At 37.2% G+C, this 20,624-nt stretch overlaps 1 protein-coding gene across 2 annotated transcripts in view; it reads left to right on the top strand.

Annotated features, from left to right (window-relative positions):
- TSPAN5 (tetraspanin 5) overlaps positions 1 to 20,624 on the top strand; it is a 211,975-nt gene that overhangs the window by 167,649 nt on the left and 23,702 nt on the right. The window lies entirely within an intron of this gene.

Raw genomic sequence — 20,624 nt, 5'->3', positions numbered from 1 at the left:
TTCTAATGAATTCATTCATGTAGTTTGCCATGTAATTGACTTTGGAAAATTCTACTCTTTCCAGGCTTTTATTTTAACTCCCATCTAGGGTTTTAATTTTCACACTTTAATGTCTCCCATATTGAACTTGGAATCCATAATTAGCTATGAGTTCTTTTCTCTTAGAAATCTGATAGTATATGGCATTTTATCCATCCATGAATTTCCCTGATTAACATGTACTGTTAAATCTTTATTATTTGCTATGCTGGAAGAATGAGGGCTACCAGGTGAGCAACTATTCTAGTCAGCTTGATTACATTTCACTTGGTTGGTCACCTTCCATCTACCCTTATTGCCCTTCCTTGACTCATCCTATGCCCAAATCAAGAACTAAGGAATTTTCTTTTAAGGGCTAACATCTACCTTAAAGAGCATAATCGTATTTAGTGAACTACTTTCCAATCCAGAGATTCATAGTGCTTAAAACTGGGAGATTTCTTGACGATAATCTTGACCACTCAATACAAATGAGCAAACTGAAACTTTAGAGGAATGAACTGACTCTCTGTCTAAGGTTGCACGAGAGGAAGCTGAAGATCCTGGATTGGAATCTCCATCCTCTGATTATAAATCCAATGCCCTTTTCTGCTGGTGTTTTTGAAATGTAATGGGACAATGGTAGATGGATGGATAGATAGATAGACAGATAGATAGATAGACAGACAGAGCTAATAAGGTAAGTAACATATTCTTGGGCACTTTTTGAATGTCTATACTAGATTGAAGATTTATCTGGAAGTACAAAACATATCAGTTTCTTGAGCCTTTGGCTCAGTAAGTGCCACACAACACAATGTAAGCATCAGCTTTAGGATCGGCTTATGATAGAATCTAAAAATAATTATAGGATCTTTTTGCCTTAAATAATTGGCTATTTTAAAGTGTGTGTGTGTGTGTGTGAGCATGTGAGTGTGTGAGCATGTATGTATGTGTATGTTTGTGGGGGTGTCTTAATAAACTGTCTTTCATTTTGCTACATGGTCCAAATGGCTTCTTCAGGTGTAATTACTGCTCTTACTATTAGTGATTAAGGCTCAAAGTAAAGGGCAGTGTGTGTGTGTGTGTGTGTGTGTGTGTGTTCATCCTTCGTTGCTAAAGAAGATCATGCCATCAGAGAAGTAATGACATGACTTGCACTTGACTTTGTTTTGAGTGAGGGAAGGCTGTATAGGTCACCAGCCTCAATTCTCCTCCAGAGCCATCTGAATCCAGGATGACTGGAGATGACCCAGGATGAAGCAATTGGGGTTAAGTGACTTGCTCAAGGTCACACAGCTAGTGAGTGTCAAGTGTCTGAGATTTTAACTCAGGTCCTCCTGACTCCTGCACAGGTGCTCCATCCACTGTACCACCTAGCAAAGGGCAGTCCAATGAATGGGAGAAGGACATAAAGTCGTTACAAAGTTGACCACTCTGAGTTGGATACATTCAGTTTCTTCCTGAACAAATATCAAATTTAAAACTTTTTTTTTTATTGCTTTTGAGGGGTAGTCAGGATCTGTGGACTCCTGCTATGGAAACTCCCTTCATCAATGCAGAGCTGCTACTTGTCTTCGTATTATAATCTTAGAATTCCGTGGTGCAGTGAGTGGTTAAGTAACTTACCTTAGGATCACACAACCAACATGTGTTAGAGGGAGAACCTGAATCCAGGTCTTTTGGATTCTCTCCACCCCCATACTGCTCTGTCTTCTTCAAATGTCTTACTGTCCAAAAAAAGTTTCTTTTCCATCCCTTCCATTTTGCAGGATTTTAAGACCAGATGCTGTGTCTTTTTAATTGACCTATCAAATGCAGCATTCAGTTTAGTGTTATTCCTAATAGTTGATCAGGACAGTTCTCCCCTCTAAATCAGGAAATGCTTCTTTTGCTCAGTGGGAGAGGAGAAGATGTTCCACTGGCTCCACCCTACTTAATATATCCCTGCAAAAACTCCCGGATCTCTCATGCCACTAAGAAATCTTAGAGAAGTGGATTTGGGGAGAGCTATAAGCATCAAGATAGTTCTATGATCCACTATGGGTGGAGATATGTGGGGGAGATATGAGCCCAATTGCTCTGGAAAATAATTTTGAATTGTACCTAAAAAGTCATTAAATTGTGCATATTGTTTGTCCCAGTTATACCACTGGGTGTAAAATTCAAGGGAAGTCAAAGAGGGCAAGGTTCTTATACTGAAAAAATATTTATAGCAGCCCTGTTTTTGAATACCTGATTTTTTTTTATCAACATCTTTTGTTTTTTACATTGGCTTCTTAACAAAATATATCCTTTTCCTGTGTCCCTAAGTGGATTAAGTAGGGAGTAAAAAAGAAAGGAGAAAAGCCAGTTTAACAAAACTAACCAACATTTCAATTGGGTCTGAGAATGTTTGAAATATTTCCTTCCTATCATTTCCCCCTCTCTGCCAAAAAAAACCTGAATCTGAATCCTGCTTCAGATACTGACTAGTTGTATGACCCTGGACAAGTCCCTCAACCTGTCACAGCCATAGTTTTCTTATCTGTAAAAAAGAAAATAATGATATCATCTTCCTCAAAGTGTTGTTTGGAGACTCGAATGAGATAATATATGTAAATGCTTTGCAAATTTTTAAGCACTATATAAAATTAGTGGTGGTTGTTATTTAGATTGTTAAAATTACACAATGTTCCATTTCAATTTTTCTTCATTCCATTTACATTTTGGTAATCGTGTTCTTTTCCTACATCTTCCTATGCTTCTCTGAATTCTTATTCATCATTTCTTATAACCCAGTGATATTTCTTTACATTCATTTTCACAGTCTGATCATTCCCTTGTGGAGGACCCTGTAGTTGTATCCAGTTCTTTGATACTTGAAAAAGAGTAGAGTAGTTCTTTTTGCAGTAATAAAGAACTGGAAGGGAAAGGAGTGCCCATGGATTTGGAAATGGCTAAACCAGGGGTGGAGTACCTTCAGCCTTGAGGCAACATGGAACCTTCTAGGTGCTCCAGTGTGGCCCTTAGACTGAAACCAAACTTCACAGAACAAATTTCCCTTAATGAAAAGATTTATTCTGTAAAAGTTGGATTGAGTCAAAAGGCTGCACTCAAGGATCTAAAAGGTCACTATTTCCCCACCCCTGATCCAAACAGATTGTGGTATATTATATCGAGCTGAGGGAGGGAGGAAGGAAGGGAGGAAAAGAGGGAGAAAATTTGGAATTCAAAATTTTAAGAAAAAACAAATGTTAAAAATTATTTTCACAGGTAATTGGGAAAAATGAATTATTTAAATAAAAAACAAAACACATTGTGGTACATGAATGTAAGGGAATATTCCTATCCCATAAGAGATAATAAATATGAGAGAGTCAGAGAAACATGGGAAGATTTATGAACTGATGCAAAGTAAAGTAAGCAGGAGTAAGAGAGCAACTTACATGATCTCAGAGACTTGGATCAATGACTAATGGGGACTTCAGATGGTACAGCGTGCTTCAACAGTGAGATGGTAGATGGTAGGTATAGAATGAGTCATACATTTTTAGATAGGGATAATGTATTGATTTAGTTTAATCTACTATATTGAACTACTTCATTAATAAAACATTTTAAACACAGAGTCCTACGAGGGTCTTGCCCTCCTCGGGGGTGCTGAGTTGGTGGGAGGAGAGGTGGAGGAATGTCAGCCAAGTGCTAGAATGGGAACCTCCCACCTCCACCTCTCTAATTAGAGAGGAATGACCACATGTGAAGCCATCCTCTTTGCACCTGTGAAGAGGCACACATGCTGTGGTTCTTACATCAATTCATTCTTTGATCCGTGGGTCTTGGGCTCCAGTTTATAATTTGATGAGCCTGGGAGCCCTGGAGATACTGTAAAGAGGATGCTGTGTGGTTGCCATAGTAACTCCAAAGGATATGTTGTTGAAACCCTTTGGGTCAACTTCTAAAACAGATACAGTTTCTGAGTAGCCAGCTCAGGATAGCTGGGCAAGATGTCTCCACTGAACTCAAATACAGCCCAGGAAATCAGTAAATCCTACTGAGTACAATAAAGTGACATTTACTTTAGAAAATACCTAAAAGGTAAATCCCTGAATTGGGTCACAGCTGGAAGGATCAGCTTTCCTAATAACTGAGACTTTACCCATTTTTTTTTTATGAGAGCAAGAACAGAAGCATTGAGGGCAGTATTGGTTACTTCTTCTTGTTACTTGGTGCTGGGACCAATATTGGATTTAACACCTAATAAGTATAATTATTAGGACTTTAATTAAGATGGTGAATGAAAAGACAGGGGTTTCAGTCCTACCTAAATCATCTTAACAGCCTAAAAATTCCACCTTCCCCATAAAGACACAAACAATAAATGATTTAAATCTTTTCGAGCAGTTTCAGGGAAAGAGGCTCAGCTGGTGCAGATTCTGTAGAACTGGCCTCCTTCCAGTTAATTTCTCTCCCGAAGCCCAAAGACTCCACTCAGGTGTCTTGTGCCCACCTCTGTCATTCAGACCAAGTCTCGTTCCAGGTCTCTTCTTCTCACCTTCACCACTCAGAGACCAATAAGGTTCAGTTTCTCAATGGATGCTGGATAAAAAGAAATATCTGCACAGTGCTTTGCCAACCTTAAAGCAGTATATATAAGTACTAACATTCATAGCCTCATTATTGGACAGCCAGGTTTTCCTCCAAACTTCTGTGGCAGATTTACTCCTCAGTTTTATGACATATTTTTTCAAGTCACCCAAGCTCATCCCCCTTTTCTCATCCAGATCTCAAATCAGGGTAGCTGGACAACAGTCTTTCTTTCCCTTCCATATTTCTGGCTTCTAAGAGATACCAATATATCTGTCCACAGTATCCTCCAGCAGTTAGCAGGATATCTGCCTACATCCACAGCTGTATCTGCCAGCAGTTAGCTGGATATCTGCCCACATCCACAGCTGCCTCCTTTAACAGTTACCAGAGTGTCTGCAACATTCCTAATGCCAACTCCTAGATGCCACTGTGAGGTCTACCCACATCTAACCACTGAGGGCTACCAGGTCAATTATACAAGCTCACAATTCTTTCACTCTGCTGGCCTCTAACAGGTTCCAGATAGACCTCCCAACTTCAGCCTAGATCATCTACTGTCACAGTCTGGGCTCACATCTTTAGTTGGGGACAACTTGTACCCTCTGCCTCATCCATCCCCTCACCCCCAATATCATTCTCTGTACAGAAGCCTCTTCAGCTACGACTCCTATCTCCAGTGTAGGTAGGAACTTCTAGTCATTACCTCCAAAGTCAAGATTCATGAGGCTATAGCTCCCACTCAGGTTGCCTTTGGAACGCCCACCTCTTCTGTTGCTGTAACCTTTTGAATGGAGATAAGAGGCTGGTGACCTGCACAGCCCTCCCTCACTCAAAACAAAGTCAAGTGCAAGTCATGTCATTTCTCTGATGGCAGGGTCATCTTCGGCAATGAAGGACAAACAGCAACAACAATGAGTAAATAAAAGAAATTTGTAATATGGTAGGAAATTCTATCATATAAACAATCCAAGGGATAAAATGCCCCTCTCCCGAAAGTGCAAGTTAAAACATGGTTGAAAGTGATACAACAATGATGCGGAAAAGTTACAATAGAGTGAAATACAAATGTACTCAAGTAAGTAAGGATGCAAATTCATCAATAGAAAAATCTATGGAAGTATCACACAGCAAAATAAATGAAAAAAAATCCACTGGTAACAAAAATAGCTCTCAGTGTAACAGAACCTAAAAGACAAGTAGTAGATGTGCAGACAAAGTGACAGACCTGATGAAGCAAGAGACTCAACCCTTACATTAAGTGGAATTCCAGAGATATCTGGAAAAAACAAGAACTAGATACCCTACTTGAGGACCTAAGGGAAGAAAATTTTTCTGAGGAGGCAAGGACATTGAAATAAAAAAAGAAAAGAATTCGTAGGTACTCAGCATGAAGAAAGCCTGTCTACCTATTCCTGAGTCTCTTAGTTGTTATAATTGAGAATTACAAAGTTTTCTTCCATTTCTCAAAAAAAAACCAACCTATAAAAGTACAAGTTACAATGGTTACAATCAGATTGTTTAAAAAAATACAAGAAAAATGATAAAATTGGACAAACATATAAAAAAATAAAGAATAGAATTATAATCCCCAAATTATATATCCCACAGACTATATAATTAGCAACAAAAATCTACAAATCAAAGTTCCAGATACTGTGCTAAGTGCTGGGGATACAGAAAGATCCAAAAGACAGTCCCTGTCCTCAAGGACTTTACAAAGAGATACCTACATACAGTAGAAGAACTAGATTTATTGGCTCAGATCTAGTCATGTATTTTAACTTATTACTACTTGCAGTTAAAATTTAAACAAAATGAGGCATATAAACTTTGGCAACTATAACAGAAATAAGAAAATTAGAATATGAGTCTAAAGTGATTGGCACAAAAGGAGAAAATTTAAACACCTGTTAGTAGAAAGGTATCATCAGGAAATACTAAATATAAATTCAGCTAGTCTCAGCAGGAATTAAGACAAACCACTAGGGAATTAGCTCACAAAATTACCTGTTCTAGACAAGTTCTTGGGTAAATTTTTTCAAAAGTTTGAAGAACAAATAATCTGTATTATAAATTATTCACAAGTATAAAAAAAGAAGAGAGAGTAACCACTTTTCTGAGGCAAATTCAATATTAATTTAAAACATAACAAAGACAACACCTAAAAAGATAAAACTATAGATCAGTTTAAATACAAATAAAATGGTATTTTTTGAAGGCAGCTAATGGGTAATAGCCATTCATTTAAAAATAAATATTTTTCATTATGACCTAACCAAATAGGATTTTTATCAGCTTTGGTAAGATTGTTCAACATCTGAAAAGCTATCAATATATAATAATCAACCAAATCACATGAATTTATTAAGGATCTACCATGTGCCAAGTACTGTGTTAGATCATACATATAATGAAACAATTTTTACTCAAGGAGTTTATATTCTAATAAGGAGATAAGTATGAATGTATTCATATGTATACATATATGGCGAATATATACATATAAAAATATATAGTAATTAAATACAATGCAAGGTGGTCATGTGACTGTCAATAGACATAGAATTGACTTGGATGAAAACCTAATATTCCTTCATGATATAAACAGTAAGAAGATGTAAAATGGAGAGATTTTTCATTATTAAAATTGGATGAACCCACTTGAAACTAGGAGGCAGCATGATATACAATGGACAAACAGAAAAATACCCATCAAAATTAGGTACTATGGGAAGTGAAAGATGAAATAAGATGGAAGAAACTAAAGCATGTTAATGTATTAAGCAATGTGTATCCTTGCTCTATTCCTGTTGTACATGATACTGGAAATATTAGTAATCACAGTGAATTTAGAAAACAATAATAGCAGGATTGAGATTATAAATTAAGAGGTTAAATTAGCATTTTCAGATAGCATAATCCTATACCTAGAATCAGTCTAAACAAAAATAATATTTCAAATAATGAATTTGGCAGGATTGCATGATGTACTTTAATGTCATGAAAAGAAATTTAAAAAAAATAAATCTTTTTTATGACAATAAGAAAAAAATACTTGTTAATTAACTTACCTACACATACACAGTAGGGTATATCATTTCTTTCTATAAGGATAGATAGTCAGCTATAAAATCATAGTGGATAGAATAAATAAAATATAACTAGAGGCACATTTAAGGTTCATGGATGGATTGCAAGAACATGATCAAATGATGAAATGCTTAAAGTCAATTTATAGATTTAATAAATCAAAATACTAATGTTTCTTCATGAACCTGTATAAAATAAAACCAAATCTGTACACCGAGACTGAGTCAAGAACATCACAACACATATTGGGGGGAAAAAAGCTGCTGAGGGTAGAATTTTAATTGCAGACAAATTATAATAATAGTAATAATAGAAATAGCTGACATATTATAGAGCTCTAATAATTACAAAATGGGAATCAAAAGAAATATACATATTACCAGTTATCCTTGATATCTTTAAAAAATTGACCATATTCTTTCTAGGGCATAAAAATCTCACAAATTCAGGAAAAGAACTATTAGATCCATGCTTTACTGACCACAGAGCAATAAACATTATAATAAATTCTGAATAATTATAATAATTATATAAATAATTATAACTAAATATAATAAATTCTGAAAAAAATTCAAACTCAGTGGAAGACTAAATAATTTAATCCTTAAGAATTAAGGGACAGGAGCAGCTAGGTGGCACCGTAGATAGAACACTGGCCCTGAAGTCAGGAGGACCTGAGTCCAAATCTGGCCTCAGACACTTACTAGCTGTGAGACCCTGGGTAAGTCATGTAAGCAGATTGCTAAAAAAAAAGAAAAAAAAGAAAAGAATGAATGATCAAAAATAAATTTTAGGAACAATGAATAATTTCTTAATAGAAAATGACAACAATATAGTAAAACATTTGGCATTTATCCAAAGTGTTTCTTAACATAAAATTTATTTTTCTATAAGCAGTTTCATAAATAGAGAAAACAGAACTATATATAAATATAAATATACCTATATATGTATATACACACACACACACACACATATATACTTATACCTCGAGGTTAAGAGACTTGTCTAGGGTCACAAGTCAGTACTTTTCAGAGGCGCACCTTCAACCCAGTTTTTACTGGTTTCTAAGTCCGCTGCCTCTTACACCAAGTGCATCTTACATTCTAGACTTCAGCATTTTCAAATGAGCCATAAAAAGGCAGAAGAAAATAGCATGATACTTTAAACTCAGCTTTTGAAAGGAGATAAATACCTGTTAATCAATGAGAGGCTCTATTGCTTAGTGGCTCAAGGGTCAACTTGAAGTCAAAAAGACCTGAGTTCAAATTCTATCTCTGACACTTGAGCTTTGTGACCTTAGGAAAGTTGCTTAATATGTCAATACCTCAGGCAACTCTCTTAAGACTAGAAGTTATAGGAGGTTCTAATTTATGTGGTAAAGGGAGTTTCTTTACTAGGAATTCTTCTATGTCAGTAGAATATCAGGTCATATAATAATGGACATATAATAAAAAGCAGCAGTAGCAGCAACAAGGTGAAGAAATTATTGATGACAAAATAGAAGCACGTAGTCACGCTTAAAGAAATATGACTCAGAAAACACTGGCTCTGGATGCAGAAGACCTGGGTCCAAGTCTTACTGCCCACTTCTTCTGCCAAGTCCTTCAGCCACCCATATGACCTTGGGCAAATCAGTTAATCTCCCTGAGCTTTTAATTTCTCCGTCTGTGAACCATGCCAGTTGTACTAGATGAGGTTCTTGTGAAGTTCCTTCTAGTTCTAGGCCACTGGACCCAGATGGGTCAGGAGGAGAAAGTGAGACTGGTGACCTTGCACAGCCCTGCCTCACTAAAATCAAAACCAACTCCAAGTCATGTGATCATCTCCCTGATGTCACAGTCCTCTTCAAGAATGAAGGGCAAATATACCAACAAAGCCCACAATCCTGCATGCCGCCATAACAAGAGAGAAAAGAGAAAATGTTTGTGAAAAATAAACTCAAATGGATCTATTATCTTAAAGATTTAGATGTTCCCTTTAGGGATAGAGGTGGCATTCTTGTCCACAAGATCTTCTCAGGGGATCGATCTACTCAGAGTTGAGGAGGCCTTTTCTGACACACCCAGGATATCCACAGGGTCTCTGATGGTCCCTCCATCTTCCCTTACCAACCTATTTTTCTCTTCCTAGCATACAGCTGATGACCTCTTTTGCTCCTGACCCTCTTTGAAGTTACTAATTGTTTCTATGTTGTAGTCTGATCTCATCCATCTTGTACCTCGCCTTTGACCTTATTAATGGACTTTTTAAGGAGTCTTGTAATTTCCCAAAGACAACATGCTAGCTACTTTCCTTTTCCTGTTTAACCCTAGGCTCAATTTACTGTCCATATGTACTGTCTGTCTCCTAAAGGCTAGCTGATGGGCACATCCAACTGCATATGATAATCATGGCTAATAGGGTGTATAAAATCATGACACAAATTCTATAGGGCATTGTTTAAAATATTCAAGGACAACGCAGTATCTAATGGATAAAATGCTCAAAGGACATGAGCATACTGTTTACATAGAAGAAAACATATAGTTGATCTCTTGGGAAGACATGTTCGCTCACTTACAAATGTTAATTAAAATAACTTTGAGGTGCCACCTCACAATCACCAAATGGACTAAAAATGATTAGAAGTGTGAATACTCAGTACTAATGAGTTTGTGGGAAAACAGATACACTCATACAGTCCCAAGGAAATTGACCTTGAAATCTTTCTGGGAAAGAAACCTTGCAGTACGTTGTGAATATTTTTTAAAAAATCATACTTTTTGACCCGTAATTGAAAATGTAGCTTGAAAATGTTACCAAAATGAAATAAAGGGCTATCTGTTCACAAATGTTTATGTAGACATAATGTATAATTGTGTGTGGGGGGGAATCAAACTGGAAATAATCCAAAATGTCCAATGATGGAGTGAATTATAATGTAGTCATAAAATAGTTTAGATTTAAATTGATAGATCTGAAAGACATGAAGAGATCTGGAAAAACTTAGAAAGTAATTTTTAAAATAGGTAGAACCAGGAAAACAGAGTACAGACTTGGATCTTTTGAAATGTATAGGAATGGATGAGCAAAAAAAAAAAGTGTTGGAGACTCAGGAGGAGTGACTGACAGACTGTTAGGGAGTATTTTGAATATTGGAATTCATTTATTCAAATATAAAGCATAATGTTAAAAATTAATTTTGTTGATATTTAAGGTCGCTTATAATTATGTATTTTTTAAAACGCAGACCTGCATTTTGCCATTGGTTGCTGAAGTGTTGAGTAGGGCAAGAGATGTAACAGAGATGTAACAATACAAAGCTACTTCTTTGTTGACGATCCTATTTATCCGATAAACTACAGAGAACTTTGCCAATCTGTTGTTTTTCCAATTATATGAAACATTTTGTTGGTTAATGGCAGCCTTGGTGTTCTGGATCATTCGATTGTGGAGACTGATTGCCTCAAATCTCTTTCCCTTCCCACATGACTAGTCCATCTTTGTTAGGCACTCTGCAATTCTGAAAAAAAAATGTGGAGTTAGTCCTAGAAGACAAAAGATTAGAAGAATGAAATGATTGTTTCCTTTTGAGCATTCATCCCTTTTTTTGGGTCCCCCTCTTCATTGTTATAGATAACCCAGCTGCAAGTGGAAGTTTCCATTTGGGGTTTAAAAAAATTAGTCAATCAATTTAATAGGCATGTATTATCTCTTCCTTTTACTGTCCCCCCCCCCACCTAATTTAATATCAACAGCAATAACAAATAAAAACCAAAAGATTAAACCCTCATAACAAATAGAATTTTTTAAAAAGTACATATCCTGGCTAAACTAATTTCCACATTGACTACACCTAAACGTGTATATATCATTTTGCATTTTAAATCCATAGCCTCTTTGACAGCAAGTGGGTGGTATGTTTCATGTTTGTCATTACAGTGGTTAGAGTTCTAAAGTCTTTGCTAGTTGGTAGTTTTGTCTATAATATTGTCATTGTAGAAATTTTTCTAGTTCTGCTTACTCCCTAGATTCCTCTGAAATTGTCCATTTAGTCATTTCATATGGCACAATAATATTTCATTATATTCATGTACTATATTTGGTTTAGCCATTCTACATAGGTGGGTACCTTCTTTGTTTCCCTTTTGGAGCTGACATGGTATAAATATTTTTGTGCAAATAGGTCTTCTTCTTCTGAGTATCTAGTAGTGATATCACTGGGTCAAAGGGTTTGGACCATTCAGTAATTTCAGGGACATAGTTCTAAATGTAAGAAACTATTTGTTAAAGAATATCTTACTTAGAGATATTGTCATGGCATGAACTGTAGGTTGCTACTGAGCCTTGATAGCCCCATTCATTCTTCTGAGTACCAAAGGATCCATGAGAATATTTATAAACAATGTTTAGCTCAGTGCCTGGCACGTAGTAGGGGTAATATAAATGTTTATTTGCTTCCCGCTTCCCTTTCCTAATACTCAGATCATTGCCTGGCACATAGATATAATATAAATTCTTCTTCCCTTCTCTCTTTCTTTTCCCAGCACTCAGCTCAGTTCCTAGTAGGTGCTTAATAAACGCTTTTTTAAACTGATTGACTAAAAGAAGTATTTGATGTCCATGGCCTAACTTCTACGTTCACCAAACTTAACTGAGAATGTGAGCATTCATGGATCATTTTGGTTGGATCCCATTCCCCATTAGAGTCAGCTCAGGAGATAGAGTCTGTTTTTTCTCAGTTTGAAAGAAAACTGGTATTGTTAGTGAAACATTCATCAGAGTGGGAAAAATGTCAGTTTTAGGTGTGAGCTGAAAGTTACTTTGATGAAACGATTCTTTTTGCTCTCAACTATAACAATAATAGAAGATTATTCTGGAAAATAATATTGAGAGTCAGGCAGGAACAGTTGGAGAAGGATACTCAGAAGGCCTTTAGCCAGGGTGATGCCTTTTCTTCTTGGCTTCCTTTGGAGGATTATTTTTTCTTCCTGAGGCTTGGATTTTGCCATCATCTGTTACTTGGTTTACGTTTCCTGTAGTTCCTTCCTTTCAAATTCACGCAGTATTTGGAATTATTTTCATGATAAGGAAAATGAAAGCCATCAATGTTAAGTGCATGGTAATTTTATCACAAGGGAAGTCAGGGTTTGTAGGCCACATAGAGGTCATAAATTCAGAATTAGAAGTGACCTGAGGAGTCAGTCTGACCTGAAAAGGGTTGGAGAGGTTAGATGATGTCCCCACATGGTGGTTAAGTGGTACAGCTGATTAGAACTCAGAGCTGTACTTCAACTATCTATGATTTGAGCAGGAGACACTTACTTGAAATTGGGTTCTAGATAACTTGGGCAAAAAACTAATTCAGTTGTTTGAGCTTAGTTCAACTCTGTGAAGATATTCCAAACATGCCTCTATTAACAAGATATTCTCATCCAATGGAAATGAGTGAGATGCTGGCCTGCAAAATTCCAATAAAGTTCTCAAATTCTTAGTTTGGGGCATCATGCATGGATGCCCTAGGGGGCTTTGCTCTTCATAATGGAGGATTGCCTTCTCACATTAGATTCATCACATGTTAGTAGAGGAAAAATAGCTTTTTGAGTCTTAATTGGAAATGAGATTAATTCTCATTTGGGATATGTTTTCTTGTTTCACTAAATCATCAATTACCCTCTCTTACATGAATTTTGTGTCACAGTGATTATATCTGTTACAATATCTCATTTTATACGATCAGGTTTGAAAATCTTTGGTTTTTTTAGTGGTATATTTATATTTTGATGGATCATTAATCTCTTGGTGTGAATATTCTTTCTGTCCGTGCAGATGGTAACTCACCTATGACTTCTGAACCTTTATCATTCTTGTTCATGTTATGATGTAAACCCTTCATTGACATTCCAGTATTTCAGTGGACCTTTCTGGGAGGGCTGGGGCTGAGGGCACAGAGTTTAAATATTTGGAGGCTACTTGTGTTATACTTGGGTTGTTTTACAGCTGTCTGTTTGTTGTGCTTTTTTGGCTCCTTCTTACATGTAAATCTTCCTTAATGACATAGAGTGACCGATTTCCTCCATTTTCCATCTTTCCCATCATTTTTTAAAATAAAGCTAGTACATCTTCTAAATAATGGAATTATCTCCTGTCCTTCTATCCCTCAGTTTCCCAGGCCATCATCCTTTGGCTTTTGTCTTTTGTCAGGCTTGCCCCTACAATGAACCATTTCAACTGCACACTGTCGTCTACCTTGGAATCCATGGATTCCTTGTCCTGTCTCCTCTTGTGTGTTGCCAAACCCTAAAACTTGTTTGTTTCTACACCTCATCTTCTTAGTTAGCTATCCCTCGCTGCTGAAAACTCGATCCACTAGCAATTTTATATGATCTAATCCAATTCTTTATTGACAGAAGGCAGTCTTTTTATTCTTGTGTGAATTGACTACCTCAATACCCATAGCACTGTAGCATATTTTTTTTCCTCTTGCACACTATTCTTCTTCATCTTACAGCAGCATACTTTCCTTCCTACCTCATTCATTACTGAGGAATGAGAGGCCACTGGTGTGGGGAAGGCAGAAGCTATTTGCCTCAAGCTCCCTCTTAGAAGGAATCTTTCTGTGATATAAATGAAGAATTCTGAGATGTTGAGAACTATCCTAGTATTTCTTTTCTATGTAGGCTGATAAGGGAAGAAAGTAAAATTATCCAGGCTACATAAGAATAGTTTGAATGGACAGCAACTCTATGCCTGTTTGAACTTGAGAAATTGCTACTAAGTCCACAGTGTATAGTGCAACAAGGCACTCCCTTTACCACCCAAGTGCTGTTGCTCTGGACCCAGGCATGGGGTTTGGACCAGATTCAGTCTTGGGCAACCCACATCTCATAAGAGGGATTAAGTTGTCAGTTCTCAGACTCTTTGGTGCATTCAGTCCCCCATCTAAGAAATTCAGGAACAGTTACTTATAACTCATGTCTAGGATCTCCCTAATGAGAAGTTAGTACTCAGTGCATACCATGAATTAGAGATGAGACAAGTAATTTACACACACACACACACACACACACACACACACACACACACACACACACACACAAGACTAAAGGTAAAAAGGTTCCCAAGCCCAGAACAGGATTCGGTAACTTAAAACGACTGGTACAGTCTGCTGGGAGGCTGATACTTAAGCTCCTCAGAACATAAGGCAGCATTGAAGACTGCTTGCATTTACATGTAAAAAGACACTTGACATATCACTTTGGCTTGGCACAAATTTGTTGCTAAAATTGCCAGGCTTGAGCCAATCCCTTTGTCAGTTGTCATTCTCTCTGTTCCAAAAGCTTTTTTTGCTGGCATTCCAGCAACCAAACACTTCTATAATGGGGTCCAGAACCTCTGGACCTCTCAGTCTCGTAGTCACTTTCAATTCTGGACACATTCATCTTTGGATAGGTACTATTTAACTTAGGATACGGAAAGAGCCAACAGATAAAAAGGCAATTCCAACTTAGGTTTTGGCTTGTCTCAGTAGGCTACAGGCTTTAACTTTCATGTGCCCCTGGCCCCTTGGCAGCCAGGTTAGAGAATGGGCCAGCCAACCCTCCCCGCCCCAGTTCTTGGGATACTTCTCAAAACAATGGGGGAGTAGGGGTGGGGTAGACTTTTCCCTTCTGTGCATCCACTTAGTTTCTAAATCCTCCAGCTCCTGAACAAATAGGAGACTCTTTGTTACCTTACAGAGCAAACCCCTCAGCAATGATACACACATTGTTAAAACAAAACAAAACAAAACAAAAAGAAACAGCCCCCAGAACCAAGAGTGGTGACTCTGACTCCTAGCATCTCCATGAGGGTAGGAGGAAGGTTTGGCTCTTGAATCACTAGATAAGTCTATTTGTAATCTAAGAACTGTAGTTTGTTAGTTTTAAAACTACTTAAATTTTGTTTCTTAATCTTATTTCTATAGATTTCTATTTGAGAGTATAAGATACTCAGGGAAATTGCCTTTTATTTCAAAACTGTGGTAATGTAGGTCAAACTATAGAAGTAGCTGATTGGTTCATTTTGGGGGATAGATTGAGCCTTAATATTGGAATACAAATGAATAGAGAAGATCCTAAGAAAAATGACAAATGCCATGGCCTGAAATTGGACATCCAGATGCTTTTTCTTTTTCTTTCTTTTTTTTTTTTTTTTTTTGTCATTCAGATGAAGCGGCACCTAGGGTTTGATGTCACCGAGGGCTGCAAATTTTTTAATTCTAAATTGAGTAAACATCCACAAAAATCAACATTACAGTGAACAAACAATAAAATAGTCTCTTAGTATAATTACTTCTTAAAAAATGCACACATGACAAAATAAAAAAAATGTCTTTTTTATTTTCACATTCCCCATGGCTTTATTTTCCTTCTGAATATTTTTAAACTTTATGGTTAATATTATTATGATTATTATTACAGAGGCAGCTAGTGGGTAGAGAACCCTCCTTAGAGGCAGAAAGAGTTGGTTTCAAGTGTGCTTCTAAAGCATGTTAGCTGTGTGGTCATGAGCAGATGACTAAACTTCTCAGTGCTTCGGTCAGCTCTAAGTTATAGACACAAAGTCAGAAACAAGTTGCTGTGCTAGTGAAGGGAGTTTCCATGCCTAGAGGTCCTCACACTGCTGCAATCATACATCTGTATTTCCTCCCCCCATATTTAGATATATGCTATTTATAGATATTTGATTATTGTCCTTCATTCTCAAAAAGGACCCAAATGACATCACTGCTTTAGAGTCAAGTGACAAGTGTCCTACTGTGACTGATCAGGACAAAATGAGCTTGGAATGCGCTACCACAGGTCAGGCACAAATAGTCCCTGTGAATATTTGGGGTGGATTCTCTAAATGTATGCATTTCACATTTCTTTTGAGCTACTTCAATTCTGCTTTGCTTATAGAGCACAGCACTTTTTCTGATGAGGACATGCCATACGGAGTGGTCCTGTGTCAATGTCTCCCATGTCACACAATCAGTTCCAAAATTAAGAGGGCTAATGGGAATTTTGTCAAAATTTGGTTGCCCAGAGAAGTTCATTAGTCACAAAGAATGGATACAACTGAGCAACAATAATGTTAATTTTTCTAATTTCATTAACTCCACACTTATTAAATTCTCTCTTTTTCTCTCACGTTAATATATTCTTTCAAGGATGTAAATTTTCCTTTGAGCATTGCTTTGGCTGCATCTCATAAATTTTGATATATTTTGTTTATAGTATTGTAGAACAGCTAAGTTCATTGATGAAGGAAGTACAGATCAGAAAGAAATACCTGATTCTTGTCAATTTCACAAAGGTATGGTTGCCTGCATTCTGGATAATGGATGATGGATGCTCTTATGCCTTCCCAGTCACCAATGGAGTGAAACAAGGCTGTGTGCTTGCTCCCATGCTTTTTAACATGATGCTTTCAGCCATGTTGTCTTCAATGAGGACAAACATAGATAAATAGCTATAATTATTTGTATCTAAACATATATGTGTGTATATATATAGCTATATATTTTATATTGTATTATCATTTACATAATTGTAGTCTTACATATGGCTATACTCTATTACTTCACATAAATGATTCTATATTTATTTGCCTTATTCATATTTTTCATTTCTCATTCTATTCCTATCACACAGTTTGTTCAGTGATCTCTGATCAATACTTACTATTAGAAATTACAAGGCTATAATATTTTTATACAGATGAGTCCATTTCACTTTTAATTAACTATCTGAAGCACAGTCCTGACAGAAGACTGATTATTCTTTTAAAAATTTATTTATTTATTTACTTGATAAACATTTCCCCATACAATAAAAAACAAAAAGAATACTTCAGATGAAATTATGAATCATCACTATGTATATGTGGGTTTTTCCAAGTACATTTCTCATTTAATGTATAAGTTTCAATGTTGTCCTATTTTTGGTGATCCCTTATGAATATCCTTCTGCTTTCTTCTGTGTATTTTTTAGATGATTTTCTTCTCTATTTTTGACCCTTTTACTTCCTTCATATTCAGTATCACTACCTACCACAGCTTGTCCCGTTCTGTCCTCCCTTCCCTTAAATAGTTCTTCCTTGTTATAAGTCAGCATATAGAGCATTGAGGCAATGGTTATTTCTGAAAATCCATGTCACCTTTGTCACCAGTAACCCATTGCTGCTCTGCCAAGAGGTGGGAGGCTTCACCAGTTTTCTGGAGCCATGATTGGTTGTTGTGTTGATTCTAAGTTCTTAAGTTTTTTACAGTTGTTTTTCCTTTACAATGTTGTTCTCCTTGTATAAATTATTATTTTGCTTCTGCTTACTTCATTCTACATGAATTCATATAAATAAGTCCTCTAAAATTGCTCTGGAGACCATAATTTTGATAATTTTCATGGCAGAGGGGGCAGATCCAAGATGGTGAAGTAGAAAGACACACATATGCAGGGTCTCCCCACACAGCCCATAAAATACCTGTAGAGAGGGACTCTTAACAAATTCTGGAGCAGCAGAAGTGGAACAACAGAGTGGAGGAGATTTACAGCCCAGGGTGACCTGAAAGGCCCACGTCAGTTGCACCTGACGCAGGGCAGAGCCCAGCCCAGCCTTGCCCGCCTTTGCCACGTGGTGAGGCTCTGGGAGGAGGACACCTCAGGGGTGGAATCTTCAGTCGCAGAATCCTCAGTCGCAACAGCAGCAGGTTCTTAGATCCCTCAACCCCCATGTGCCAAAGGTCAGTGACAGGATTTTTTCAGCTGGCCGGGAAGGGAGAAGGGCCTTCCCATAGCTCTGGCCTTATGCAGCAGCTACAGAGGCCACATCAGGCAGGCAGCAGTTCTCACAGCAGCCTACATCCATTGTTGGATGGTAAAACCCCTGGGGGCACTGAGCAGCCCATTCTTACCTCAGCCTTGTATAGAGGCCGTGAGGAAGCTGATATTCATCTCACACTAATCTCAGCCCGCAGTGCTGGCTTGGCAGAACTGGAGGTCAGGTGGCTGTGGAGAGGAAACTCTGCTAAGATTCTGGGCACAAAAATCTCTCCCTGCTCCCAGACCAGTGTACATGTTTGATTGTGCCACCTAGGAGGCACTGAGATCTTATAGATTCCCAGAGTATATCCTACTCTTGATAAAGGACCCAAAAGTTAAGTAACTGGTTGAGAAAATGCCCCAAAAAGGGAAAAAAAATAAGACTATAGAAGGTTACTTTCCTGGTGAACAGGTGTCCCCTCCCATCCTTTCAGATGAGGAAAAACAATGCTTACCATCAGGGAAAAACATAAAAGTCAAGGCTTCTGTATCCCAAACATCCAAAATAAATATTCAATGGTCTCAGGCCATGGAAGAACTCAAAAAGGATTTTGAAAATCAAGTAAGAGAGGTGTAGGAAAAATTGGGAAGAGAAATGAGAGAAATGCAAAAAAACCATGAAAGGCAGGTCAACACCTTGCTAAAGGAGACCCAAAAAAATGCTGAAGAAAATAACACCTTGAAAAATAGGCTAACTCAATTGGAAAAAGAGGTCCAAAAAGCCAATGAGGAGAAGAATGCTTTAAAAAGAAGAATTGGCCAAATGGAAAAGGAGGTTCAAATGCTCATGGAGGAAAATAGTTCTTTAAAAATTAGAATGAAACAAAGGGAGGCTAATGACTTTATGAGAAACCAAGAAATCACAAAACAAAACCAAAAGAATGAAAAAATGGCAGATAATGTGAAATATCTCATTGGAAAAACAACTGACCTGGAATATAGATCCAGAAGAGACAGTTTAAAAATTATGGGACTACCTGAAAGCCACAATCAAAAAAAGAGCCTAGACATCATCTTTCATGAAATTATCAAGGAAAACTGTCCTGATACTCTAGAACCAGAGGACAAAATAAATATTGAAAGAATCCACCTGTCACCTCCTGAAAGAGATCCAAAAAGAGAAACTCCTAGGAACATTGGGCAAAATTCCAGAATTCCCAGGTCAAGGAGAAAATATTGCAAGCAGCTAGAAAGAAACAATTCAAGTATTGTGGAAATACAGTCAGGATAACACAAGATCTAGCAGCTTCCACATTAAGGGATCAAAGGGCGTGGAATATGATATTCCAGAAATCAAAGGAACTAGGACTAAAACCAAGAATCACCTACCCAACAAAACTGAGTATAATACTGTAGGGGAAAAAATGGTCTTTCAGTGAAATAGAGGACTTTCAAGCATTTCTGATGAAAAGACAGGAGCTGAAAAGAAAATTTGACCTTCAAACACAAGAATGAAGAGAAGCATGAAAAGGTAAACAGCAAAGAGAAGTCATAAGGGACTTACTAAAGTTGAACTGTTTACATTCCTACATGGAAAGACAATATTTGTAACTCTTGAAACTTTTCAGTATCTGGGTAGTTGGTGGGATTACACACACATACACACACACACACACACACACACAGCACACAGTGAATTGAATAGGATGGGATCATACCTTAAAAAAATGAAATTAAGCGGTGAGAGAGAAATATATTGGGAAGAGAAAGGGAGAAATGAAATGGGGCAAATTATCTCTCATAAAAGAGGCAAGCAAAAGATTTTTTAGTGGAGGGAAAAAGAGGGAAGGTGAGAGAAAAACATGAAGTTTACTCTCATCACATTCCACTAAAGGAAGGAATAAAATGCACACTCATTTTAGTATGAAAACCTATCTTACAATACAGGAAAGTGGGGGAGAAGGGGATAAGCAGGGTGGGGGAGATGATGGAAGGGAGGAGGGAGCAATTTGAAGTCAATACTCTTGGGGAGGGACAGGATCAAAAGAGAGAACAGAAGCAATGGGGAGCAGGATAGGATGGAGGGAAATATAGTTAGTCTTACACAACATGACTATTGTGGAAGTCATTTGCAAAACTACACAGATATGGCCTATACTGAACTGTTTGCCTTCCCAAAGGGGA

This window comes from Notamacropus eugenii, chromosome 7, assembly GCF_028372415.1.
Source record: "Notamacropus eugenii isolate mMacEug1 chromosome 7, mMacEug1.pri_v2, whole genome shotgun sequence".
Classification (NCBI taxonomy): Eukaryota; Metazoa; Chordata; class Mammalia; order Diprotodontia; family Macropodidae; genus Notamacropus; species Notamacropus eugenii.
This window is presented reverse-complemented; position numbering and strand designations above follow the sequence as displayed.